This window comes from Bos indicus, chromosome 6 (assembly GCF_029378745.1).
Source record: "Bos indicus isolate NIAB-ARS_2022 breed Sahiwal x Tharparkar chromosome 6, NIAB-ARS_B.indTharparkar_mat_pri_1.0, whole genome shotgun sequence".
NCBI classification, from domain to species: Eukaryota; Metazoa; Chordata; class Mammalia; order Artiodactyla; family Bovidae; genus Bos; species Bos indicus.
In genome coordinates this window covers 58,422,834-58,450,800 of record NC_091765.1, presented here as the reverse complement: position 1 = coordinate 58,450,800, position 27,967 = coordinate 58,422,834, and the positions used below count along the sequence as shown (strand labels likewise).

The 27,967-nt window shown below is 42.0% G+C and overlaps 1 protein-coding gene across 1 annotated transcript in view; it reads left to right on the top strand.

Annotated features, from left to right (window-relative positions):
• The window catches only part of LOC139183616 (putative uncharacterized protein FLJ13197), a 221,471-nt gene extending 194,418 nt beyond the window's left edge, over nucleotides 1-27,053 (top strand). The window contains exon 7 of the transcript XR_011567154.1: nucleotides 123-27,053. The gene's annotated coding sequence lies outside the window, so the exon portion shown is untranslated. The remainder of the gene's footprint in view (nucleotides 1-122) is intronic.
• The last annotated feature ends 914 nt before the right edge of the window (nucleotides 27,054-27,967 follow it).

The window sequence follows — 27,967 nt, the reverse complement described above, 5'->3', positions numbered from 1 at the left end:
TGGGGGAGGGGAGAGTGGGAAGGAGGGAGAGGGGAGGGGGAAATGGGGAGAGGGGAGGGGATTACCCTCATGTGCAAGGTGCTTGATCTAGAACAGTGTTTCTTTATGCCATTTCTTTGTAGATGGAGTCTGCCAGCTCGGACTCCTGACTACACAACACAGTCATTCAGCTCCCATTAAACAGGTCATTGCTAAAATGAGCAAAAATAGACATTATTCTGGGTTGAAAAGGGAGAAGAGTTGGAAAATTGAGATTGGTCTTATGGAACTTCAGCCACTTGGAAAGCTCAGTGCCAACTCAAAAAGTGTCTTTAAGCAAAATGACGTGAATATGGATGTAAGTCAAGAAGGGCCCAGGATCATGCATCTGCCTTTAAAGGTAAAGTTACAATGTAAGTGACCCAACTTGGTAGAACAACATTCAGAGATGGGGGGCACACCAGAAGGTTAAGTGATTGAGTGGGATATGCAGTAGCTATGGTTGGGCTGCTTTGGGAAATTCTGAGCTTTTTCTTCTGGGGGCTGAGGGTGGGGTTGGGGGTAATGAATCAGGGCTTGGCTAGACAGTCTCTGAGTCTCTTAAATTCTATAGATAGTGCCCAGGGATGGGGAAGCTACATCATGAAAATTTCTGACTGTCAACATCAGGGTGTTAACTGGTTGCTTTCCCTTTAACACCAATTAAGTGTTCACTTGGATATTTTAACTTAGGAACCTCTGAAACTTTACTGTTTTAGCGTCATCAAGGTAGTATTTAGCAATTTTGATGCTTTAAGAACCTGGCTCTATTTATGTCTAAAAAGCTTTACAGTGCCTTTTAAAATGTTCTCACTGAAACACTTGAGATTATATCAGCACTACGTATGTCATCCACATGAATATCCCTGGAGTCTCACCGTGAATAATGTGATTAACAAGCATAATGTGTGGCCACCTGGCACATCAGGTGCTTCATCAGCCTGACTCCTCAGCTAACTTCCTGGGAGGCACTGCTGTAAACATCCTCCAAGATGGCCTCCCTCTTGCCTAAGAATTTTCACTGGCAAAGGAGATGAGACTGAGAGGTCCTTCCAACTTTCAAGCCCTATGATGAAGGAACACTAAGGATTTAACATTTTTATTTTGCATAGATCTTTTTGTTTGTAACGGACAGAGGTAAATGTACCCTTTGAGAGAAGACCTTGGGAGGCAACTCAGTCTTTCTGGCTAGCCAATCCCTCTCCTTCTCCAGCCACAGAGGAAGAGGTGGTGGTTGCGGGGGGGAGGAAGAGCATCACAATAACCGCCACCATTTTCTCTAACCTCTGGGCTCACTCTGACCTCCCGGCGTCCTGATGCAGGAGAAGGCAAACCTGTATCCCTAGTCAAAACCTGTCAAAAGAGGTTCTGCTTAGCAAATGAAGATAGATACTCCAACCTCTCCCTAACTCCTTAGATCCTAAGGATAATGTAAACTATGAAGCTGGTCACATTTATAGGGGGCCAGATCCTGGTAGAAAGCAAAGAGGAACTGAAGAGCCTCTTGATGAGGGTGGAAGATGAGAGTGAAAAAGCTGGCTTGAAGCTCAACATTCAAAAAACTAAGATTATGGCATGCAGTCCCATCACTTCATGGCAAATAGAAGGGGAAAAAGTGGAAGCAGTGACAGGTTTTATTTTCTTGGGCACCAAAATCACTGTGGACAGTAACTGCGACCATGAAATTAAAAGACACTTTCTGCTTGGAAGGAAAGCGATGACAAACCTAGACAGAGTATTAAAAAGCAGAGACTTTGCCAACAAAGGTCCGTCTAGTCAAAGCTATGGTTTTTCCAATAGTCAGGTATGGATGTGAGAGTTGGACCATAAAGAAGACTGAGTGCCCAAGAATTGGTGCTTTCCAATTGTGGTACTGGAGAAGACTTGTGGGAGTTCCTTGGATTGTACAGAGATCAAACCAGTCAGTACTAAAGGAAATCAACCCTGAATATTCCTTGGAAGGACTGATGATGAAGCTCCAATAATTTGGCCACCTAATGTAAAGAGCCAACTCATTGAAAAAGACCTTGATGCTGGGAAAGATTGAGGGAAGGAGGAAAAGGGGGAGACAGAGGATGAGATGGTTGGATGTCATCACTGACTCAATGGACATTTTGGGACATAGTGAAAGTGAAAGTCACTTAGTCATGTTCGACTCTTTGTGACCCCATGGACTATACTATACAGTTCATGGAATTCTCCAGGCCAGAATACTGGAGTGGGTAGCCTTTCCCTTCTTCAGGGGATCTTCCCAACCCAGGGATTGAACCCAGGTCTCCTGCATCACAAGCGGATTCTTTACCCGCTGGGCCACAATGAAAAGGTCAGTTTTCATTCCAATCCCAAAGAAAAGCAATGCCTAAGAATGTTCTAACTACTGTGCAATTGCACACATCTCACACGCTAGCAAAGTAATGCTCAAAATTCTCCAAGCAAGGCTTTAACAGTACATGAATCATGAACTTCCAGATGTTCAAGCTGGATTTAGAAAAGGCAGAGGAACCAGAGATCAAACTGCCAACATCCATTGGATCATAGAAAAAGCAAGAGAACCAGAAAAACGTCTACTTCTGCTTTATTGATTACAACAAAGCCTTTGACTGTGTAGATCACAACAAACTGTGGAAAATTCTTCAAGAGATGGGAATACCAGACCACCTTTCCTGCCTCCTGAGAAATCTATATGCAGGTCAAGAAGCAACATTTAGAACTGGACATGGAACAATGGACTGGTTCCAAATTGGGAAAGGAGTCTGTCATATAAATAAGCTCTATATTATCACTCTGCTTATTTAACTTATATGCAGAGTCAGTCATGCAAAATGCTGGGTTGGATGAAGCACAAACTGGAATCAAGATTGCTGGGAGAAATATAAAAAACCTCAGATAAGCAGATGACACCACCCTTTTGACAGAAAGCAAAGAAGAACTAAAGAGCCTCTTAATGAAAGTAAAAGAGGAGAGTGAAAAAGCTGGCTTAAAACTCAACATTCAAAACACTAAGATCATGGCATTTGGTCCCATCACTTCATGGCAAATAGATGGGGAAACAATGGAAACAGTGACAGACTTTATTTTGGGGGGCTCCAAAATTGCTGCAGATGGTGACTGCAGCCATGAAATTAAAAGACTCCTTGGAAGAAAAGATATGACCAACCTAGAAAGCATATTAAAAAGTAGAGACATAACTTTTGCCAACAAAGGTCCATCTAGTCAAAGTTAATGGTTTTTCCAGTAATCATATGAATGTGAGAGTTGGACTATAAAGAAAGCTGAGCACTGAAGAACTGATGCTTTTGACCTGTGGTGTCAGAGAAGACTCTTGAGAAGCCCTTGAAATGCAAGATCAAACCAGTCCAGCCTAAAAGAAATCAGTCCTGAATATTCCTTGGAAGGACTGATGCTGACGCTAAAACTCCAATACTTTGCTACCTGATGTGAAGAGCTGACTCATTGGAAAAGACTCTGATGCTGGACAAGTTTGAAGGCAGGAGGAGAAGGGGATGACAGAGGATGAGATGGTTGGATGGCATCACTGACTCAATAGACATGAATATAAGCAAGCTCTTGGAGTTGATGATGGACAGGGAAGCCTGGTGTGCTGCAGTCCATGGGGTCACAAAGAGTCAGACACAACTCAGCAACTGAACACCAACAACAAATCCTATATGCTGCCATGACAATGTCTGGTTAGAGTTTGGTTCACCAGCCTCCTTTATGGAACATTTCCCCATAGTTCCACCCACTCCCATTCCTATCTTCTACAAAATTCTTCTCACTTCGAATTTAAGGTCAAAAGCTTAGGCTCCCATTATGATATATTTCATCAAAATGAAAGCAACAGCAGCAGCAAAACGTTCAGACCAGCAGCAATAGGTAGTAAGAGTAAGATCACTTCTGGAACAGAGAAGTCAAAGTCACGAAGTTCGCCTTTTTTGCATCATCTGACACAAATTTTCTACTCTTACCCTACCAAAGAACTCTGGTGAGAGTATAACCTTCCATATTTAAAGTTATTGTTCACTAAGCACTCACTATGTGTCCAGTGTCTACTGGGCTCTCTACCCTCTTTTCCTCTATCGAGTCTCACAGTATCCCTCTGGGGCCTATAAAAAGCATGTTTTATTGGGTTTGCTACTGTATAGATGAGAAAACAGAGGTGCAAGGTGATTGGGGATCTTGCTAAGAGTCGCCATGGCTGACCCTTGGCTCCCCAGATCTGTGAGGCTCCAGGTCTATCCAAGTTCACACTCTTCATTACTACCAGGTGGCACACTGAAGTCTCACGAAGTGATACTTTCCATTGGGGGTCATGGAGGTTAAAGTCAGCAACCTGAGAGAGGAAGCTGATGGAGAGTTTGATTTGCAATTCCGATTTTTGTTTCTTGGTTCGTTCTTTCCCCCTTCTACCCAGATGTCTTAACAAAACCAGCTGTGTAATTTCGCCCAGTGCAAAATGAAAATGTGGGCTTCTTCAAAAATTATGAAAAATTTCAAAATGGTGCCCGTGAAGCTGGCTCTTCATCTAGCCCTGATTAAAGTTGGCTATTTCTAGTATTCTGTCTCTAGGACTCTCAAAACCCCATTTGGGAGTACTTTCAGAAGAGTGGCTCCAGGAAGTAGACATCTAGATGGAGATGGAGATATTGCTGAGTGAGCGTTGGTAGTATTTTTTTCTTATGTCCCAGGTCAATGAAGCTTATTCATGTTGCCACCATTACTTTGGCAGCAAAGTGATGTTATACACCTTTTAAATCTAAACACTTAAATGTAGTTTTTATTTGTTAATGTGTATATCACCTTGCTGACAAAGATCCATATAGTCATATCTATGGTTTTTCCAGTAGTCCTGTATGGATGTGAGAGTTGGATCATAAAGGCTGTGCACTGAAGAGTTGATGCTTTTGAATTGTGGTGCTAGAGAAAATTCCCGAGAGTCCCTTGCACAGCAAGGAGATCAAACCAGTCAATCCTAAAGGAAATCAACACTGAATATTCATTGGAAGAACTGATGCTGAAGCTGAAACTCCAATACTTTGGCCACTTGATACCAAAAGCCAACTCACTGAAAAAGACTCTCTTGCTGGGAAAGATTGAGGGCAAGAGGAGAAGTGGACAACAGAGTATGAGATGTTTGGGTGGCATCATCAACTCAGTGGACCTGAGTCTGACCAAACTCCGGGAGATACTGAAGGACAGGGAAACCTGGCATGCTGCAGTTATGGGGTCAACAACAAATAGTTGACAATAGCTAAGTCAATGGATTCTATAGATGAAATGGTCCAAACTGATGTCTCCCCAATTAGTAAAAACAAACAAACAAAAACCACATCCATTTATTTTATTTAGTTCATGCAAAACAGCTTTGCTTGAGTGAAGAAGGAACATATTTGAGGCACCACCCTAGCTCTGAGTCCTCCTGCATGGCCCAGAAGGTGGCTTAAGTCATGGAGAGGCATTTTCACAAGCAAAGCCCTAGGCAAGAGCCAGGTTCACCTAAGGAAAGACCATTTTTGCCAAGACTGGACCTGGAAAGGGTGTGGCTCCACCAGGTAAGTTGAGCTTCAGGACAGCCTCTAGGCCCAGCATGCAGCTGGGCCAGCAGCTCCCCGGGCTGGGCAAACTGGTCAGGGGAGGTTACGGAAGGCCTGAAGAAACACGCAGGAAGACGGATGCCACACATCATCAGGGTGGAGACCCCTAAGGGACTCAGGAAACCAGGGCAGGACCTGGGTGGGGTCAAAGCCGCAGGTGATGATCTGTGGGCCTGCAGCTATTAATACTGTTTCATACTGAGGAAGCATTAGAGTGCCAAGCACAGTTTTCTAAGCACTTGAAATGCATTAACAAACTTGGCGGTTCTCAAACTTGAGCATATAGCTGTTAAGACAGATTGCTGAGCTCACTTTCAGGGTTTCTGATTCGGCAGCTCTCTTTCTCTCTTTTTTCTTCCTAAAGCCTCTCCTTTATCCATATCCTGTTTTGGGTCCCTCCCTCTCTGCAATCGCTTCCCTGTCCATGCCAGCTCTGAGTTATTTCTCCTCTGAGCCCTTCTATCTCCGAGCATATTGGTTAAGGGAACATCCCAGATCTGGGTTTGAATCCTGGATCTACCATTTTATCAACTCCTTGGCTGTGCCTGTGCGTGCTCAGTCAAGTCTGACTCTTTGCAACCCTATGGACTGTAACCCACCAGGTTCCTCTGTCCATGGAATTTTCCAGGCAAGAATACTGGAGTGACTTGCCATTTCCTTCTCTGGGGGATCTTCCTGACCCAGGGATCAAACCTGAGCCTCTTGCATCTCCTGCATTGGCAGGCAGATTCTTTACCAGCTGAGCCACTGGAGAAGCCCTTGAGAACAAGTTATTTTATGGCTTCACTTCCAAAATATAAACTCAAAGATAAAATTATTAGGAATTTCAAGACAGCAACTGGTGAGCATTAAACCCCAGGCAAGAGGCCCTTCTGAGCAAGGGGCCTTGAGCAATTGTATGGGTCAAACACCCCTGAAACTGACCCTGGTTGCAAAGGAGAGAACTTACCACAGCTCAGAGCCAGTGAAGACAGTCTGGGTGTGAGTGGGAGGATCAGGGAGTAGGTTCTGATAGAGATTTGGGCTCCCACTAGATTGGAAAGACTTGTCAACAATCTAATTATCATAGGAGAGAAATGCTCTGAATATTTAATTTTAGCATTCAGCCCAGGTAGGTAGGATAAAGGAACAAAATCTGAAAGTTGGCCCTGTGAGTTGTGCTACCACTCTGAGCTTAGGTACGCATGATTTAGCAAAATATACTCGGTAAGCTCATCCAATTTTAGTCTTCTGGGAAACTATTTTTCTCTTTCCTTTTTTAGTTTCATTAGTAAAAATTTCTTTAGCGAACTGCCCATCTTGATTTGGCTGAGCAAAGAGAACAAGGAATTTTTCCACATTGAGCTGGATAGACAGGGCTTCAGTGCCTCTCTGGAGGCCAAGTGCATGGGGAGGCTGGGACTGACTCAGCCTAGAAGAGGGGACCAGCATGACTGGACAGGTGGTGTGGCACCCCAGAGACTGGGGACATATTCCACTGTGGGTGTTGCTCCTGCTGACCTGATGACCATCACAGAAGGACAATGATTTGCAGCCTTCTCAAGCAGGCTACACGTGGGAGAGTATTTTCCCTCCCAGTCATTCTGAGTCTATGCACACACTCATTGATGATCCTGAAGGGCAGTGTGGTAGAGCAGAAAGAATGTGGACTGTCAAAGGAGTCAGACCTAGACCAGAATCACGGCTTTGCTGCTTTTCAATTTCTCCCTCCTTTCTTTCCATCCTTCCTCTCTTTTTTGCTTCTTCCCTTTGCTTGCTTTCCCTCTCCTTCCTCCCCTCATTCCATCAATTCACTCACCAAACATTGATTGAGTTGTTATGCTGGTCTGTGCCAAGTGCTGAGGATACAGTGGTGACCAAGGCAGACACACAATCCCTCCTCTGATGGGACCTGTAGTGGAGAGGCTGTTGAACAGTTATTATAAGGGATGTGTATGTGTGTAATGACAGGCCACCAACCCAGTGTGGTGTGAGGATTTAGCAATGGGGTTTGACCAGGGCAAGGATCATGGGCAAGGTACTCAATGCTTCATTGTCTTCTGCTCTGCTGCTGCTGCTGCTAAGTCGCTTCAGTCGTGTCCAACTCTGTGCGACCCCATAGACGGCAGCCCACCAGGCTCCCCCGTCCCTGGGATTCTCCAGGCAAGAACACTGGAGTGGGTTGCCATTTCCTCCTCCGATGCATGAAAGTGAAAAGTGAAAGTGAAGTTGCTCAGTCGTGTCCAACTCCTAGCGACCCCATGGACTGCAGCCTACCAGGCTCCTCCATCCATGGGATTTTCCAGGCAAGAGTACTGGAGTGGGGTGCCATTGCCTTCTCCGTCCTCTGCTCTAAATAGTGATAATTAATGGGTGTAAAGTGTCCAGCACTGGGCTTGGTCCACAAAGACACTATGACAACTCAAGCCAGCTTTGGGATTCTTCTTGGAGAACTGTTACCACAGGGAGTTTCAAGCCCTGTTCATGGTCATTTCTTAGGTCATTGTCCTAGTTATCTTTTCACCCTGGTGCTGCCTCTCTGGGTCCAGGGTTCCCCAGAAGGCAGAGACAGCAGTTACCCTCTTTCAATCTATAGAGCATCTATAACAACGCCCAGTATGTAGTAATGGCTCAGTAAATGTTTCTGGATGAAAAGGAGCTGAAAAATGAAAATGAATCCCAGAGAAAAGACACCAGGCAATCCACAGAATGAGAACATTTTACAGAAAGAAATTAGAACCCATACAGCTGTTCTGATACTATCTTTATGACCTCTAGGGAGAATAAAAACCAACACATATCACACACTTTCTCTTATCGTTTCCTCTGCTATCAGGCACGGAGCATTAATAAAAGAAAGAATATTTAGTTGGGATTTTACTCCAAGGGATCCTTCTTAATTAAGTGGTGAGGCATTAATTAAAAATCTAATTAATCATCATAAGCTGTCACTGCCGTGCTTGACAGTCAGGTGCAGGCTTTCTTACAGACATGAAGTTATAGTAGCTCTGAGTTGTATGTAAAAGAAATAGTCACTAACCTTCCAAATGATGGAGAGTCACCGAGCAGGCCATCCTTCTGTGGGCCTCTTACAGGCTAATATACAGAGATGGACTTACCATGGAGACAGTGAGGCTTGATCTTTGGGCCCCTCACTTTCATAGATCTTATCCAGGTCATGTATGGGACCTCAGTGTATGTTTCGTTATATATTAACACACACACACACACATATATATACATACATACATAGATTTGAGGGGTGGGGCAAAATTTGCAATGGTAAGATATTTTTATACTCTCTTTCTTAAAGAGGGTGCCTTTAAGCTTCAAGTCAATAAATTTAGATTTCTGCTACTAATAACATGTCTCCTAGAAAAGGTCTAGGGGGTAAGATGAAGCCCAGGTGGAATGACGTTAATAATGAAGATGGTGTTGATGATGATAATGTAGGTGTGACTGTACAGAGAGGAACTGGAAAGAAGGGCTGTGCAGAGCCCAGAGAACTTGTGGAAAATTGTTTTGGATCAAAATGAACAGCAAAGGCCTCATGAAAGTATCTAAAGGTCAACTGACCAAGGTTAGAAGGTATAACTTAACCTGATCTAAACCCAGGGTTCATGGAGGGGCTCCTAGGGCTACATGGGCACCTTGAGTGTGAGAGTCATTCAGTCATGTCGGACTTTTTACAACCCCATGGCGTATACAGTCCATGGAATTCTCCAGGCCAGAATACTGAGTGGGTAGCCATTCCCTTCTCCAGGGGATCTTCCCAACCCAGGGATCGAACCTAGGTCTCCCTCATTGCAGGTAGATTCTTTACCAGCTGACCCACCAGGGAAGCCCCCCAACTGTGTGCAAATTATCTCTATATGTGCATTTTTTCCTAGTAACAGCAATTCTATTCACAAAGATGGGAAAGTCTGAAATGGACATAATTGACAATGGATTTTGTAAGATTATACTATTCTACAGAATAGTACATATAATGGTTGGAGGAAATAAAATTTATAATAAAAATAGTGTGTTGAATAATCTTGGTTCTGTCTTCTCTGTATCATGTTTGAGTCCATGTTCTAAGGCAGGTGCAGGAAGACAGGCTGGATGGAGGCTACCTCCATCTTGGTGGGTAAGGGGTTGAGATGGGGAGCTGCAGTCCTAGAACCAACCTAGGGGTCAGCCTCCCAGGCTACCTCCATAGGAGGGTCAAAAGGCTCATGGCCCACCAGAGAGGAGGCCAGAGAAGGGTGGGGGGACAAAGAGAAAGCTATCTCCCAGGGGTCTTGTGGTATGAGCTGATTGAGGGTTCTAAGATTTGGGATGCTGACCAAGTCTTCTTTATGTCATGATCTCTTCCCATGCATAAAGGTTAGATCCAAGAGTTCAAATAGTAAACTGAGAGAAAGATTAAAAAAAAAATAATTCTTGATAACAAGATGGTACCTACCACTTAGAGATTCATCTTAACTAGAGGCTGAAACTAGAATCTGGGGTCCAATGAGGAAAGAACTCAGGAAGGGTCCTTATAAGCCTGATCAGGAACAGGAGTAGGCTTGATCTTAGACACAGAGGATGAAATTAGGAACAAGCTAGGAGAAGACTCTTGAGAGTCCCTTGGGCTGCAAGGAGTCCAAACCAGTCAATCCTAAAGGAAACCAACCCTGAGCATTCATTGGAAGGACTGATGCTGAAGCTGAAGCTCCAATACTTTGGCCACCTGATGTGAAGAACTGACTCATTGGAAAAGACCCTGTTGCTGGGAATGATTGAAGGCAGAAGGAGAAGAGGGCAGCAGAGGAGGAGATGGTTGGATGGCATCACCAGTTCAATGGACACGAATTTGGGCAAACTCCAGGAAATGGTGAGGGACAGGGAGGCCTGACGTGCTACAGTCCATGGGGTTGCAAAGAGTCAGACACAACTGAGCAAATGAACTGAACGACAACAATCAGGAGCTATGGCAAAGCCAAAATCACAAGATAAAACCCAAACTGAGAAACCGGCTAGGAAGAGGACTCCTTGGACTCCAAGGCAAGAGCCAGAGAGTTCGTGGTTTATGGGGTCAGGGAGTGGCACTGGATCAGAGCCAAGTGTGTAGCCAGAAACCAGGTGCCTATCTGTAGTTCCCACCTACACACCCACTCGAGCCAGGTGCAGCTGCGTCCCTGCCAGCACCTGCAAGGCTGAGGCTGGCTAAGCCCAGGGTCTGGTCCCACCCCAGCTGGAAGGATGTGAGGGACTTCCTGCCTAGGGCCAACATTTGGCTCTCAACCAATTTCTCCTGGCTATTCTTCCCTTGTCTCTGCCTGCCCAGTCCTGTCAGCTCTCTGACCCTTCATTGCCCCCGACGCCTGGTCCTAGAATTCTCCCAACTCAAGCCAACCCAAGCCCCAATGTTTTGTCCCAGCTTTTTTGGTTCCAGCCTCTTGCACTCTTTCTGGGATCCTTCAATCCCATCCTTGCACCTACAGCAGGAAATAAGGCTAGTCTCCAATGCTTTCACTCAGGATAAGGGGTGGGGATACCTGAGGAGAAAGAGAATAAGGTAAAGGCTGTGGCTCAGGTAATGTTGGTAAGAGAAACTGTCCCTTTATCCCCCAAGAGTGTCATTAACATGTTAATTCAAAGTCCGAGAAGCCAAAGGGGTGGAGGAAACTATCAGGTGGATGCATTTTGTCACTCTTGGCCCCCAGGGAAAGAATAAGGGACAGTCAAATTCTTTATAATGTTCTGAGAGCACCTATCACAAAAGTCATTCACTCAGGATCTATGTTATGTGTCTCTGAGGAAAGAGTTACTGCTTATAGAAGCAGAGTCTATCCTCTTTCTCCAGCACGGGGACTATGTGCTCAATCTGGGCAAGGGTTAACCATTGCAGGAGATTATATCGAGCTTGGGTTTAACTTTTAAACAAGATGCTAGGGGGCATGTCTTAACTTCATGCTGCATTGTAAATTTAGAGTTTGGGTGTGGAAGCTCTGCTCCCTGCTTTATAATCTACACAGGTGTGCAGAGGACTTCAAAGCCAGTTCTAGAAGGAGGCTGTTGAGAATTACCTTTGGGGGAAAAAAAGAAAGAAATCTCACAGAGCAGATGACAAGAGAAGTGAACTAAACCCTCCTGTAGTAATTGCCTTTGCATTAATTTACAAATTTCAAAATCTTTTGTGCTTTTGCTCAAGAATGGGGACTTCCCCATTCCAAAGAATGATTTCAGATTTGATAACTTCTATTCTTTTCTGAAAGTGATTCAAATTGAAAGTTTGCCCAGGGAAATTTTGCCAATGAGGACACATACTCTCAGTCCAGCCTAGTACATGCTACCTTCTCAGACGTTGTTTCTTGCCATTACACTAACCATCAGCTATAATATTACAGTGGAGAACATATGTAATATGTGGTCACTTAGCCTTTGCTGCTCTCCTTTAAAATCAATTAAATTAATGAGTCAGTCAGTCAGTTCAGTCACTCAGTCATGTCCGACTCTTTGTGACCCTATGAATCGCAGCACACCAGGCCTCCCTGTCCATCACCAATGGAATCACAGCACACCAGGCCTCCCTGTCCATCACCAACTCCCGGAGTTCACTCAGACTCATGTCCATGATCCAGCATCAGAGTCTTTTGCAATGAGTCAACTCTTCACATGAGGTGGATGGATGGACACATGAGGTGGATGGATGGACATGAGTCCAGCCATCTTCCCCTCTGTCGTCCCCTTCTCCTCCTGCCCCCAATCCCTCCCAGCATCAGAGTCTTTTGCAATGAGTCAACTCTTCACATGAGGTGGCCAAAGTACTGGAGTTTCAGCTTATCATCATTCCTTCTAAAGAAATCCCAGGACTGATCTCCTTTAGAATGGACTGGTTGGATCTCCTTGCAGTCCAAGGGACTCTCAAGAGTCTTCTCCAACACCACAGTTCAAAAGCATCAATTCTTCAGCACTCAGCTTTCTTCACAGTCCAACTCTCACATCCATACATGATCACGGAAAAACCATAGCCTTGACTAGACAGACCTTTGTTGGCAAAGTAATGTCTCTGCTTTTCAATATGCTATCTAGACTGGTCATAACTTTCCTTCCAAGGAGTAAGTGTCTTTTAATTTCATGGCTGCAGTCACCATCTGCAGTGATTTTGGAGCCCCCAAAAATAAAGTCTGACACTGTTTCCACTGTTTCCCCATCTATTTCCCATGAAGTGATGGGACCAAATGCCATGATCTTCGTCTTCTGAATGTTGAGCTTTAAGCCAACTTTTTCACTCTCCTCTTTTACTTTCATCAAGAGGCTTTTTAGTTCCTCTTCACTTTTTGCCATAAGGGTGGTGTCATCTGCATATCTGAGGTTATTGATATTTCTCCTGGAAATCTTGATTCCAGCTTGTGCTTCTTCCAGCCCAGCGTTTCTCATGATGTACTCTGCATATAAGTTAAATAAGCAGGGTGACAATATACAGCCTTGACGTACTCCTTTTCCTATTTGGAACCAGTCTGTTGTTCCATGTCCAGTTCTAACTGTTGCTTCCTGACCTGCATACAGGTTTCTCAAGAGGCAGGTCAGGTGGTCTGGTACTCCCATCTCTTTCAGAATTGTCCACAGTTTATTGTGATCCACACAGTCAAAGGCTTTGGTATAGTCAATAAAGCAGAAATACATGTTTTTCTGGAACTCTCTTGCTTTTTCCATTATCCAGCAGATGTTGGCAATTTGATCTCTGGTTCCTCTGCCTTTTCTAAAACCAGCTTGAACATCAGGAAGTTCACGGTTCACATATTGCTGAAGCCTGGCTTGGAGAATTTTGAGCATTACTTTACTAGCATGTGAGATGAGTGCAATTGTGCGGTAGTTTGAGCATTCTTTGGCATTGCCTTTCTTTGGGATTGGAATGAAAACTGACCTTTTCCAGACCTGTGGCCACTGCTGAGTTTTCCAAATTTGCTGGCATATTGAGTGCAGCACTTTCACAGCATCATCTTTCAGAATCTGAAATAGCTCAACTGGAATTCCATCACCTCCACTAGCTTTGTTCATAGTGATGCTTTCTAAGGCCCACTTGACTTCCCATTCCAGGATGTCTGTCTCTAGGTGAGTGATCACACCATCGTCATTATCTTGGTTGTGAAGATCTTTTTTGTAGAGTTCTTCTGTGTATTCTTGCCATCTCTTCTTAATATCTTTTGCTTCTGTTAGGTCCATACCATTTCTGTCCTTTATTGAGCCCATCTTTGCATGAAATGTTCCCTTGGTATCTAATTTTCTTGACGAGATCTCTAGTTTTTCCCATTCTGTTGTTTTTGTCTATTTCTTTGCATTGGTTGCTGAGGAAGGCTTTCTTATCTCTTCTTGCTATTCTTTGGAACTCTGCATTCAGATGCTTATATCTTTCCTTTTCTCCTTTGCTTTTCACTTCTCTTCTTTTCACAGCTATTTGTAAAGCCTCTTCAGGCAGCCATTTTGCTTTTTTGCATTTCTTTTCCATGGGGATGGTCTTGAAAAGGCAAAATGATAGGATACTGAAAGAGGAACTCCCCAGGTCAGTAGGGGCCCAATATGCCACTGGAGATCAGTGGAGAAATAACTCCAGGAAGAATGAAGGGATGGAGCCAAAGCAAAAACAATACCCAGTTGTGGATGTGACTGGTGATAGAAGCAAGGTCCGATGCTGTAAAGAGCAATATTGCATAGGAATCTGGAATGTCAGGTCCATGAATCAAGGCAAATTGGAAGTGGTCAAACAGGAGATGGCTAGAGTCAACGTTGACATTCTAGGAATCAGTGAACTAAAATGGACTGGAATGGGTGAATTTAACTCAGATGACCATTATATCTACTACTGTGGGCAGGAATCCCTTAGAAGAAATGGAGTAGCCATCATGGTCAACAAGAGTCCAAAATGCAGTACTTGGATGCAATCTCAAAAACGACAGAATGATCTCTGTTCATTTCCAAGGAAAACCATTCAGTATCACAGTAGTCCAAGTCTATGCCCCAGCCAGTAATGCTGAAGAAGCTGAAGTTGAACAGTTCTATAAAGACCTACAAGACCTTTTAGAACTAACATCCAAAACAGATGTCCTTTTCATTATAGGGGACTGGAATGCAAAAGTAGGAAGTCAAGAAACACCTGGAGTAACAGGCAAATTTGGCCTTGGAATACGGAATGAAGCAGAGCAAAGATTAATAGAGTTTTGCCAAGAAAACGCACTGGTCATAGCAAACACCCTCTTCCAACAACACAAGAGAAGACTCTACACACGGACATCACGAGATGGTCAACACCGAAATCAGATTGATTATATTCTTTGCAGCCAAAGATGGAGAAGCTCTATACAGTCAGCAAAAACAAGACCAGGAGCTGACTGTGGCTCAGACCATGAACTCCTTATTGCCAAATTCAGACTTAAATAGAAGAAAGTAGGGAAAACCACTAGACCATTCAGGTATGACCTAAATCAAATCCCTTATGATTATACAGTGGAAGTGAGAAATAGATTTAAGGGACTAGATCTGATAGACAGAGTGCCTGATGAACTGTGGAATGAGGTTCGTGACATTGTACAGGAGACAGGGATCAGGACCATCCCCATGGAAAAGAAATTGATGAGTAGAGCATCCTTTTTTAAAAAATGAGATGATTTTGCTGAATTCACTACTGTTCAATAGGGTATGTACACTTGGAGGTGTATTTTTCAGTAATAATGTTAAGGCTTGATTGCAGTTATCGTATAAAAAGAATTCCTCCTTCTAAATGTCAATACTTGAGTCCTACTAAAAGCTAAGGGGGAATTTATGCATTCAGCCTAAAGCATATTTTACTTCTTGGTATTTTTGATGATTTGTGGCCAATGAATCATGAAAATGAAATCTTAAAACCTCAAGAAACCACCAGAAACCAAGCTAGGCAATTAGCATATTTCACAGTAATTATTCCCATCCCACTCCAAAATGAAAATGTTTTGTTTTCCCCAATTTGTCTGCTTTTTTCAATTATTGACACTTGGGGGATTTTCAGATGAAATTGCCCATTCTACCAAGGGCAGGATCACTGACACTGGAGTTTGGAAAATTCTGTTTCGTTCAGTTAATCTCTTTCTTCCTCCGAGAACAGGAAAGATAGTCATTTTTCTCATTTCATAGAGGTTTCTTACCTTTTTTTTCTTGGAAAGATGACTTCTACTAGATTGTTTCATAACTGTAACATATAGGACTTAAAAAAACATTTAACCTCTAACAACTTTCCAGTGGAAGCCTCCACCAACTTTAGTCATTCACTTTCTAGGCAAAGACTATTCAATGCATATAGCTATTTGTTGTCATTACGTTCTAGCTCACCCCATAGCTGGGCTACCAACACCCTATTTAATATTTTCCACCACTTATTCTTAGAAATTTTTACTTATTCTTGCTAATTATTCCTAATTTCTTTTAATTGGAGGGCCTTTTAATTTTTCAGTTTCTTATGGCAGACTCTTAGTTTTCTTTCTGTATCAATTCTCCCCTTCTTCCTGGTAATAGCACCTACTTCCGTTAGAGCAAAATACAGTGTTCCATCCTCTTTTCCTTCCTCCAAAGAAGAATTACGTTTCCCAATCTCCCTTGCAGCTAGTTGCAACCATGTGACTAAGTTCTCACTAATGGATAGAGCAGATGTGTTGAGCATGCATTGTATTTGCTTCCGTATAAGAACACTTGTTCACCTACCACTTCTTCTTCAACATAGGCTGGGACCTGGATGTGGCACTGATGAGCCAACTGTAACCATACATAAAGACAACATCCTAGCTGACAGGAAGACCTTGAAAGTAAAAGAAACCTTAGTGCTTGAATAAGCTACACACCTCTCCTGGACCACCTGCCTGTGGTTTTACCTGCCTAGACTCTTACACGAGAGAAAAATAGATTTCTCTTATTTGAATGCGCGTATCTCGAAGTCTCTGTTACAGTACCATAGCTGTTACCCTAACCCTGACTAATATATTTTTTAAACAAAAGAGAAGGTGCTCCCACTGTGCTCTGTGCTACTCAGATCTTACTTGGAGTGTAAGTGAATCACATTATAAGAGCATAAATACAAAGCCTAGGTTTTTCAGATAAAATCAACAGGAATGGTGAGGGAGTCATAGAAGAAGAAACTGGAAGAGAAGTCTCAGAGTACAAGTGCTATTTTTAGTCATCCAAAGGGCTAGCATGCAGAATGATTCCCCTCATTCTGTGTGGTTTTAGTGGGTAGAAGGAGGACTCAAGGTGAAAACAGATTTTGCTTGAGACAAAGAGCATTCCTGGCTGTCAGCTCTGCATAGAAATGAAAAGGGCTACCCTGGAAGCATTGAGCTCCCTGCCTGTGGAGACATCTTAACGGAGCATGGCCAGCCATTTGGCTGGATTTCATAATGACTGTGTGTCATTATGACGTAATGACGTCAGTCATCTCAAATTCTCAGAATAACACTAAAAATTATACATATTTTACCTCCATAGGTTAGAAAGGGAGTCTAAGTCTCAGGCAGGTTAAAACTTACCAAAGGTCACAGGGCTAGTTAGTAGCACAGCGCATTTTCTTTCCACCAATCACTGTTAAAGTTGACTTACAAAATGGCTTAAAAGATTTTTTTCCAAACCTGACATTCTATAAGTTCTCTGGAAAACTGTCTTTCCAGAATTTGTGCTTAAATTCTGAGGACTCAGAGCCAGACATCTCCTAAAGGTCAATGTGCCTAATCTCCTATGTTTTAACCCAGTTGACAACTTACTTCAAGTCTTCCTTTTTTAGGCAGAGATTGCCAGTCAGTCACCAACATTTTTTTCCCTTCTTTTTTGGCACACAACGAAAAGGCATTTTTCAGTTTCCCTTGCAGTGGAATGTGAGCAAAAATGAGGTGGGCCACTCCCAGAGCTGGCCCGCAAAAACCTCTCATATACTTTTTTCTGCTGCTGCTAGATATGGGCACGTGGAGTGACCTTGAAAGCTGAATGCTGAAGTTGGAGAACTTCTGCCTCAGTGTTAAACAGAGCCTCCTGGCAAGCTGAAGCTGCTTTGGACTGTGTGATGAGGGAGGCATAAGCTTACTGTGTTTGGGCCATCTTGGTCTCTCGAGTCTATCGGTAATAGCAGTTAGCCTATGTCTGTACTACAGGCTTCCCTGATAGCTCAGTTGGTAAAGAATCCGCCTGCAATGCAGGAGATCCTGGTTCAATTACTGGTTCAGGAAGATCCCCTGGAGAAGGGATAGGCTACCCACTCCAGTATTCCTGGGCTTCCCTGGTGGCTCAGGTAATAAAGAATCAACCTGCAATGCGGGAGACCTGGGTTCAATCCCAAGGTTGGGAAGATCCCCTGGAGAAGGGAAAGGCTACCCACTCCATGGAGAATTCCATGGACTGTATAGCATAGTCCATGGGGTCACAAAGAGTCAGACATGCCTGAGCAACTTTCTCCTCTGTAATACTCTTCATTTTCAGCCACTAAATTTCAAGAATTGTTAACTCGGTCATAGGACTATGCCCAAGGTCATGGTGTTTATCAGCAACTCTACTAGGCTAATCCTTTTGACACTGCAGATATTCCACACTTTCTGACTTAAAAAAAAAAGTAGAACTTTCATATAGACTGAGTCACTTCAGTCATGTCCAAATCTTTGCAACCTCATGTACTGTAACCTGCCAGGCTCTGCTGTCCAGGGTATTATCCCAGCAAGAACACTGGAGTGGATTGCCATTTCCTTCTCCAGAAGATCTTCCTGACCCAGGGATTGAACCTGCATCCCGTACTCTTGGCAGGCAGATTCTTTTACCGCTTGGACCACCTGGGAAGCCCGAAGTTTAATACGCTGCTGCTGCTGCTGCTGCTAAGTCGATTCGGTCGTGTCCGACTCTGTGCGACCCCATGGACTACAGCCTACCAGGCTCCTCCGCCCATGGGATTTTCCAGGCAAGAGTACTGGAGTGGGGTGCCATCGCCTTCTCCAAAACTTTAATATAGTTCAACCTAAAATAAGAGTAGGTAATCTGATGCCTTCCACCTCTCACTCTTTTGATCCCCCACACAACCCAGCTCAGCTGATAAAGAGGGATCACCTTCTTTATAGAACAGTGCCAGGGACGCTTCAAATACAGACTACCCTTGATAAAGGTTTGCCGCATGTTTGCTAAATGGAGTCCTATGGTCCAGTCCACTAGTTTATGCTACTAGATTCTTTCCTTTTCCTTTCTTTCTCTCCCTTCCTTCCTTCACAATCAATTTGAAAACCAATTTGACAGTTTCTTAGAAAGTTAAATATACACCTACTCAATGATTCAGCCATCTTATTGCTGCATATACAACAGAAATAAAAGCATATATCCATACAGAGACTGGTACAAACATGTTTCTGGTACCTCTGTGTATAATAGTCAAATAGATAAGAGAACTCAAAGGTTCATCAATAGGTGAATGGATAAACAAATTGCAGTATGCTCATACAATGGCAAATTTCTCAGTCATAAAAAGAAATGCATTAGTGATACACACATCATGGGTGAATTTCAATACAATTGAGTTAATGAAGCCAGACAAAAAGAATGTACATACAGAATGATTCTATTTGCATAAAATTCCAGAAAGTGCGAACGAATCTGTAGTGATTGAAAGCAGATCTTTCTATCTGACAGAGGTCAGAGAGGGGTGGGAGTGAGAGATTACAACGTTGCACCAAAAAACCCTTGGGGGTGATTAATACATTCAGCATCTCAATTGTGGTGATGAGTTCATAAGTATATATACTTTAAATATAGGCAGTCAATTGTATGTCAATTATACCTTAGTGAAGTTAAAAAAATTTAACTAGAGCTGGATACGGCAAAAATTGGATATTGAGTGATGAAATTTTGGAAACACAGCCGAAGATTATTATTTGTTGCTTTTTTTTTTGCCCATCCTTCCTATCTTATTCTTTTGTTCAGGCCCTTCCTTCTCTTCTCTCCAGGGAACAGTTTGTGTAAGATCACCATGTATAAGATGTCTATGGCATCAATATAATAAAGGACTTTCTGACATTTTCTGTTCTCAAAATATGCAAGGGAATGAGCTATTTCATAAAATAGGGAAACATCTATCTCTGGGATTCCCCAGCATAGACTAAATGAATACTTGACAGGGACATAGTAGCATCAGACGTGATGCTGGGCCAAACAGTGGCTTCAATCTGGTTTTTTTTTTTTTAAATATATATAAGTCATAAAACTTTTCCTACAAATGAATAAAATCTTAGGTGGAAGACAAATATTAGAGAAGATGAAGAAGCATTTCTTAAAAACAAATTTGAGTTCTCAGAGCCCTGCCTGCTTGGCCCCATCTTTTACCTACTGTTGTAGCATCTTCTTGAGTGGATGACTCTTGTTTGTTCCATCTCTTAAATCCTATGAACATTTAGTTTCAGTGAGAGTAATTGAGGGCCATGAATGAAAAGTTTTTAGCCAAACTACCCTAATTAGAGCAAAGGGTTGAAGTGAGGGTCTGACCACATCTTAGTCATCTGAGAAAGTGTTGCCACTTATAATAGAGGAGGTTACATTCTTTTCAAATGAATTGTAACACTGATAATTTTTTTTTTCCCCAGAGGGAGTGTCATATAGCTACTATTTATCCAGATGTAACAGTCCTTTTTCCTCTTTGCTTTCTGAGAAAAAAACAGTGGTTCAAATAATGGTTTAGGTTAATAACAGTTTGGTCATTTTTGCTACTCTTTATTTAGACCATGCAATTTTTTCCCCCTTTAACTCTGAACATGCCAATTGTGTTTGAACACATTTGAGCCAATAAGAGAAAGAAAGCTCTTTTTTCATACTCATAAGAATGATAAAAAGTAATCATAGTATTCACTGGTTTACAGTGCTCAGTTTCTCAGTCGTGTCCGACTTTTTGCCACCCCATGGACTGTAGCTCACCAGGCTCCTCTGTCTGTGGAATTTTTCAGGCAAGAATACTGGAGACAGTTGCCATTCCTACTCCAGGGTCGAACCTGTATCTCTTGCGTGTTCTGCATTGGCAGGTGGATTCTTTACCGCTGTGCCACCCGAGAAGCACTTACTAAGTGCCAAGCACTGCACAATAGTTAATTTTTATGTGTCACCTTGGCTACGTACCTAGATATTTGGTTATACATGATTCTGGATGTTTCTGTGAGTTTGTTTTCATTTTGTTTTTAACATTTCAATTATCAATATTTCCTTGAAACAGTCTACTCCTCATACAGCTAAGTCAAAGTCTATTAGTTTAGGAAATTGGATTCTCCCAAACAATTATACATTGATTACAAACTTAATATTAATCTTTTCCAAGTATATCCATTTAAATGTTTTATACACCTTAAAAAGCAGAAACATAATAATATTGTTATAATGATTATAAGAACACCATGGACACAAATTTATTTCTATACTATCTATGTCATCATTCTGTCCCCATTTCTGCTCTTTTTTTCTAATACTTATTGTGGTTCTTTTTAAAAAATGGATATATAGTCAATGTATGACATTATGTTAGTATCAAAATATGCTACGTAATGATTTGACATTTGCATACATTGTGAAATGATCATCACAATGTATCTAGTAACCATCTGTCCCCATATAAAGCAATGCAATATTATCAACCATATTTCTTATGTTATATATTATATCCCTATGACTCATTTATCATGTAAATAAAAGTTTGTACCTCTAAATTTCCTTAACCTATTTTGCCAGTCTCCCACACCCCTTCCTTCTGGTAACCACTCACTTATTCTTTGTATCTGTGAATGAGTTTTCATTTTGTGTTGTTTGTTTATTTATTTGTTTTGTATTTTAGATTCCACAGGTAAGTATTATCATGTAGTATTTGTCTTTCTCTGTTGGACTTATTTCACTTAGTGTAATACCCTCTAGATCCAACCATGTTGTCACAAATAACATAATTTCATTTATTATGGCTAAGTGATATTCCACTGTACCTATATATGTATATATACACACACACATCTATGTACATATGCCATACACCACCGTTATGAAGGCTCACATACACCACATATTCTTCCATTCATCTATCAATGGACACTTAGGTTGTTTTCATATTTAGGCTATTGCAAATAATGCTGCAGTGAACATGGGAATTCATATATCTTTTCAAATTACTGTTTTCATTTTCTTCAAGTAAATATTAAGAAGTGAAATTGCTCAATCATATGACAGTCTTATTTTTAATTTTTTGAGGAATCTCCATACTGTTTTCCACAGTGGCTGCACTACTTCACATTCCTGTCAACAATACATAAGGATTCCCTTTATTCCACATCCTCACCAACATTTGTATTTTTATTGTCTTTTTGATGATCAGATTAGATCAGATCAGATCAGTCGCTCAGTCGTGTCTGACTCTTCTCGACCCCATGAATCACAGCACGCCAGGCCTCCCTGTCCATCACCAACTCCCAGAATTCTCTCAGACTCACATCCGTCGAGTCAGTGATGCCATCCAGCCATCTCATCCTCTGTCGTCCCCTTCTCCTCCTGTCCCCAATCCCTCCCAGCATCAGAGTCTTTTCCAATGAGTCAACTCTTCGCATGAGGTGGCCAAAGTACTGGAGTTTCAACTTTAGCATCAGTCCTTCCAAAGAACACCCAGGGCTGCTCTCCTTTAGAATGGACTGGTTGGATCTCCTCGCAGTCCAAGGGACTCTCAAGAGTCTTCTCCAACACCACAGTTCAAAAGCATCAATTCTTCGGCGCTCAGCCTTCTTCATAGTCCAACTCTCACATCCATACATGACCACAGGAAAAACCACAACCTTAACTAGACGAACCTTTGTTGGCAAAGTAATGTCTCTGCTTTTGAATATGCTATCTAATACGCTTTTGAATATGCTAGCCTTCTTCACAGTCCAACTCTCACATCCATACATGACCACAGGAAAAACCACAGCCTTGACTAGACGAAACTTTGTTGGCAAAGTAATGTCTCTGCTTTTGAATATGCTTTTTGATGATAGCCATTCTGATAGCTGTTAGATGGTGTCACACTGTGGTTTTAATTTACATTTCACTAATGGTTAGTGACGTTGAGTATCTTTTCATGTATCTGTTGGCCATCTGTGTGTCTTCTTTGAAAGATGTCTATTCATAGTCATGTCCTCTGCCAATTTTTTAATCAGGTTTTTTTGTGTGTGTGGGGGGGGAGATGCTGAATTGTATAAGTTCTTTGCGTATCTTAGATATCAACCCCTTGTGAAATATACCATTTGCAAATATCTTCTCCTATTCAGTAGGATACCTTTTTGTTTCATAGTTTCTTTCACTGTGCAAAAGCTTTTTAGTTTGATGAAGTCACATTTGTTTATTTTTACTTTTGTTTTTCTTGACTGAGGAAACAGATCCAAAAATATACTGCTAAAACTAATGTCAAAGAGTGCACCGCCTACATTTTCTTCTAGGAATTCTGTGGTTTCAAGTCTTATGTTAAAGCTTTTAATCCATTTTGAGTTTTGCTTGTTTGTATATGGTGTGAGAAAGTAGTCCCATTTGATTCTTCTGCCTCTAACTGTTGAGTGTTCCCAATACCATATATTAAAGAGGTTGTCTTTTCCACATTGTATATTCTTACCATCTTTGTTGCAAGTTAATTGACCATATAAGTGTGGGTTTATTTCTGGCTCCCTATTCTATCTCTTTGATCTATGTATATGTTTTTGTGCCAGTAAGATACTGTTTTGATTACTGTAGCTTTGATGAATAGTGTGAAATCAGAGTGTGATACCGCTAGCTTTGTTCTTCTTCTTCATTTTTTCTTTTTTAAATTGGAGGATAATTGCTTTACAATGTTATGATAGTCCCTGCCACACATCAACATCAATCTGTCATAATTAAATATATATTCCTTCCCTCTTATGCCTGCCCCCCTCTCCATTTCACCCCTCTGGGTCATCAGAATGCTAGGCTGGGCTCCCTGTGTTATGCAGCAGTTCCCACTAGTTACCTATTTTACATATGATAATGTAGTATGACAATGCTATTTCCTCAACTTGTCTTACCCTCTCCTTCCCTTGTTGTGCCCAGCAGACCATTCTCTATATCTTTGTTTCCATTTCTTCTCGGTAAATAGGTTCATCAGTGGGCCTTCCTTGGTGGCTTAGATGGTAAAGAATCTGACAGCAATGCAGGAGATTTGGGTTTGATCCATGGGTTAGAAAGATCCCCTGGAGAAGGCAATGGCTACCCAGTCCAGTATTCTTGCTGGAGAATTCCATGGACAGAGGAGCCTGGAGGGCTATAGTCCATGGGGTCACAAAGAGTCGGATATGACTGAGAGACTAACACTTTCAGTACTTTTTTAGATTCCACATATATGTAATAATATGTGATATTTGTTTTTCTCTTTCTGACTAACTTCACTCTGTATAATAGGATAAAGAAGTTGTGCTACACATATACAATGGAATATTGCTCAGCTATAAAAAGGAATGAATTTGGGTCAATTGTAGTGAGGTGGGTGAATCTAGCTATGTTCTTCTTTCTCAAAATTTCTTTGACTATTTGGGGTCCTTTTGTGTTTTCATACAAATTTAGAATTATTCTTTCTATTTCTATGAAAATGCCATTGATATTTTGTTAGGGATTGCATTGAATCTGTAGATTGCCTTGGGTAGTATGGTCATTTTAACAATATTAATTCTTTTAATATATAAATATGAATTTGTTTGTATTTTCAATTTATTTCACCAAAGTCTTACAGTTTTTTTTGAATATAAGTCTTTCATTTCTTCTGGTTAGATTTATTCCTAGGTATTTTATTCTTTGTGATGCAATTGGAAATAGAATTTTCTTAATTTCTCTTTCTGATAGTTTCATGTGGGAAGGCTGGTACCAGACTTTGTGGATCCATCTGGGGTTCTCAGAGGCCTGTTGTGAAGACTGATGTCATGAGAGCAGAATAGCAACCATATTGGCAACTCTCACTTCCTTTTGCTGGTAACTGGTCCAGAATATACATAATCCATTGTAGAGAACAAATGCATTTTCCAACTCCAAGGACTAAATTTTACAAAACTAAAGCATAGACTTCTGTTTTTGTATCATTTGAAATCACTTAATTAATATATAAACCCAAATTACTAAAGAATAAAGTGTGTGTAAAGAGGATACTTTTATATTCTGGAGGAAAAAGAAACCTGGAGAGAGGAGAAATTCAGAGTTTGAGCAATTGTTCCCACTCCCCATCTTGTGCGTGTGTGTGTTTTTTAAACAACATTTTAGATAAAGTGCAGACTTCTACAGTTGAACTTAAACAAAAAGTTAAGGCAACAGGAAATCAATGGGAATCACATCTTAATGATGTGATCCAAGAATAATCTGAGAATCCATGAGGGACTCATTCTGTATTGGATTTCTGAGAGTCGGCAGAAAGGACCCGAGCTTGTAACCCAGTGACTGATGCCTGCCATCGCCAGCAGGTCCATGCCTTTCCTCCCTTGGAGGCTGAGACAAATTTTGCCTCATTCAACAAGCTCTCAATCACTTTCATGAAGTCAAGACTTCAAATGGGGCATGATTATAACTCTAATAGCTTTTCCAGGTAGAACTGATTCAAATGATGTGGGATCTTGGCAGAAGCTTAATTACTTCAGGGTAATGATGTGAATCTCAGTGAGGGGCCAGTTTGGGCATTGCTGGCTATTATATGCAATAATTAACACGACTAAGTGTGCTGCTTTAGAAATTCTTTAACCCGCCTCTTTGTACTAATATTTGGAGCTGGTCTTCTGAAACTATTGTTGAGCAATGTTTCCTTCCCCTCATTTCCCTTTGTAGGGCAGGATACTTTCCTGAGAATACAAGTATCTCTATGCACTGATAAAAAAAGATTTTTTGAAAATATTTTTTCAGAGATAAATCAGAGGAAGGACTTCTTTGTTCTCTTCATCATCTTTCTCTTGTCTCCTTTCCATGTTTATTTGTTTTTGCTGCCTTTTCCATTTCTGTGTGATTCTATGCCTCTTCAAAGATGAATTTAAGTTTTTGAGCACTGATGCAAAGACTTTAGCCAATGATAATAACAACTTATGTCTAGGCTGATGACCTACTGTGCCAAGAATTGCTGTAAGTGCTTTACTTGTCTTATTTTATCTCATCAAAATAACTATATGATTTTCATCTTGCAGATAAAAATATAAAAGTCTACATGGATTAGGCATCTTGCCCATAATAGTAGAGCTAGTAAGTAACAGCACAGGAGTTGAATCTAGGTGGTCAGTGACCCCACAGTGGGAGCTTTTCCATACTAACTTCTACTGAATCTGGTGGTTGTGAAAAGCACTTATCTTTCTCAAAATAAGTCATTCCTGAAAATGGATATCCTGCAACTTGCACGTGTTGGGGTTTATTATGTGCCAGGTCTACCTGAAGGCTCAGGGAACAAGATCTGCCTCCAGCCCTCAAGGAGTCATGTCCTTCTGGAAGCAATTATAGGAGTGGGAGGTAACTGTATGGTGGGAAATCCCTGAAAATATCTTTTAAAATGATGTTAATGTGGTCAGTAATAGGGATTTGATATGTGTCTGAAAATCCAGGCAATTCCAGCTACTAGATTGCTTCCTGCAAAAGTATGAAGATGAGCCATGGTATATTACATAGATGATAGCTTCACTTTTATCTCCCATGTATATCCTGTGGTCACATGAAAAACTTGTGAGTTCTAGAATCCATGGACCTGGCTTGACATTTTTGCTGGGTTCTTTACTTGCTGTGTGACCTTAAACAATTTACTCAGACTCTCTGAACTTCTGTGTCCTCACCTATAGAAACAGTTGATAACAGATTTTACCTTCTCTGCTTTTATTTTTAGACAGCTAACTTTTTCTATTCTGTTTTAAAAATTGTTTTTGGCTGGGCTCAGTCTTTATTGCTGCATGTAACCTTTCTCTAGTTGTGGCAAGCAGGGGCTCCTCTTTAGATGTGGTGCACAGGATTTCTCATAGTGGTGGCTTCTCGTCGTGGAGCACAGGCTCTGGAGCAGGCTCAGTGGTTGTGGCTCATGGGCTCAGTTGCTCCTAGGCATGTAGGATCTTCCAGGACCAGGGATCTAACCTGCATCCAGTGCACTGGCGGGCATACTCCTAACCACTGGAGCCCCAGGGAAGTCCTAGCAAACTTTTTCTTAGAGAGAAAGAGTAAATGTTTTAGGTTTTGCTGGCCGTGCAGTCTCCACCACAGCTACTTAGCTCCACCAGTGTAGTACAAAGCTTGCCATACACAAAATGTAAATGATGGATGTGGCTCTGTTTCTGTAATGCTTTATAAGAACTGCTGCTGCTGCTAAGTCACTTCAGTCGTGTCTGACTCTGTGCGACCCCATAGACGGCAGCCAACCAGGCTCCACCGTCCCTGGGATTCTCCAGGCAAGAACACGGGAGTGGGTTGCCATTTCCTTCTCCAATGCATGAAAGTGAAAAGTGAAAGTCAAGTCGCTCAGTCATGTCCAACTCTTCGCGATCCCATGGACTGCAGCCTACCAGGCTCTTCCGCCCATGGGATTTTCCAGGCAAGAGTACTGGAGTGCTAAATTTGGCTCACAGGTTATAGCTTGCCAATCCTGGGATCACAGCACTAAATGAGATGTTGAAAGGATAAAAAAAACAAAAAACAAAAAAAACCCAACACATGAGAGTTTTTGGTATACCCCACTCCAGCACTCTTGCCTGGAAAATCCCATGGGCGGAAAAGCCTGGTAGGCTGCAGTCCATGGGGTCGAGAAGAGTTGGACACGACTGAGCAACTTCCTTTTCACTTTCCTGCATTGGAGAGGGAAATGGCAACCCACTCCGGTGTTCTTTCCTGGAGAATCCCAGGGGCAGTGGAGCCTGGTGGGCTGCCATCTATGGGGTCGCACAGAGTCAGACACGACTGAAGCGACTTAGCAGCAGCAGCAGCAGCAGGCACTTAATAACTGTTCATTTTCCTTCCTTCTTGCAATTTATTCCAATAGATCACAAAGCTTCAAGCAATCATTGGATCTTTCTCTTGAGGAGCTCATAGGCCACTTAGAGCAATGAGACACAAGTCACTCAGTCGTATCCCACTCTTTGCGACCCTGTGGATTATAGCCTACCAGGCTCCTCTGTCCATGGGATTCTTCAGGCAAGAATACTGGAGTGGGTTGCCATTTCCTTCTCCAGGGGATCTTCCCAACTCAGGGATCGAACCCAGGTCTCCCACATTGCAGGCAGACGCTTTAACCTCTGAGCCACCAGGGAAGCTCTATAGATATATATACAGCAATACAATTTTGCAGGTGCCAGTTGTGAGGGCAACAGAATAGCCATCAAGTTATAGGAATTGCCTGGTACAGCTACCATAAGAGAAATGGT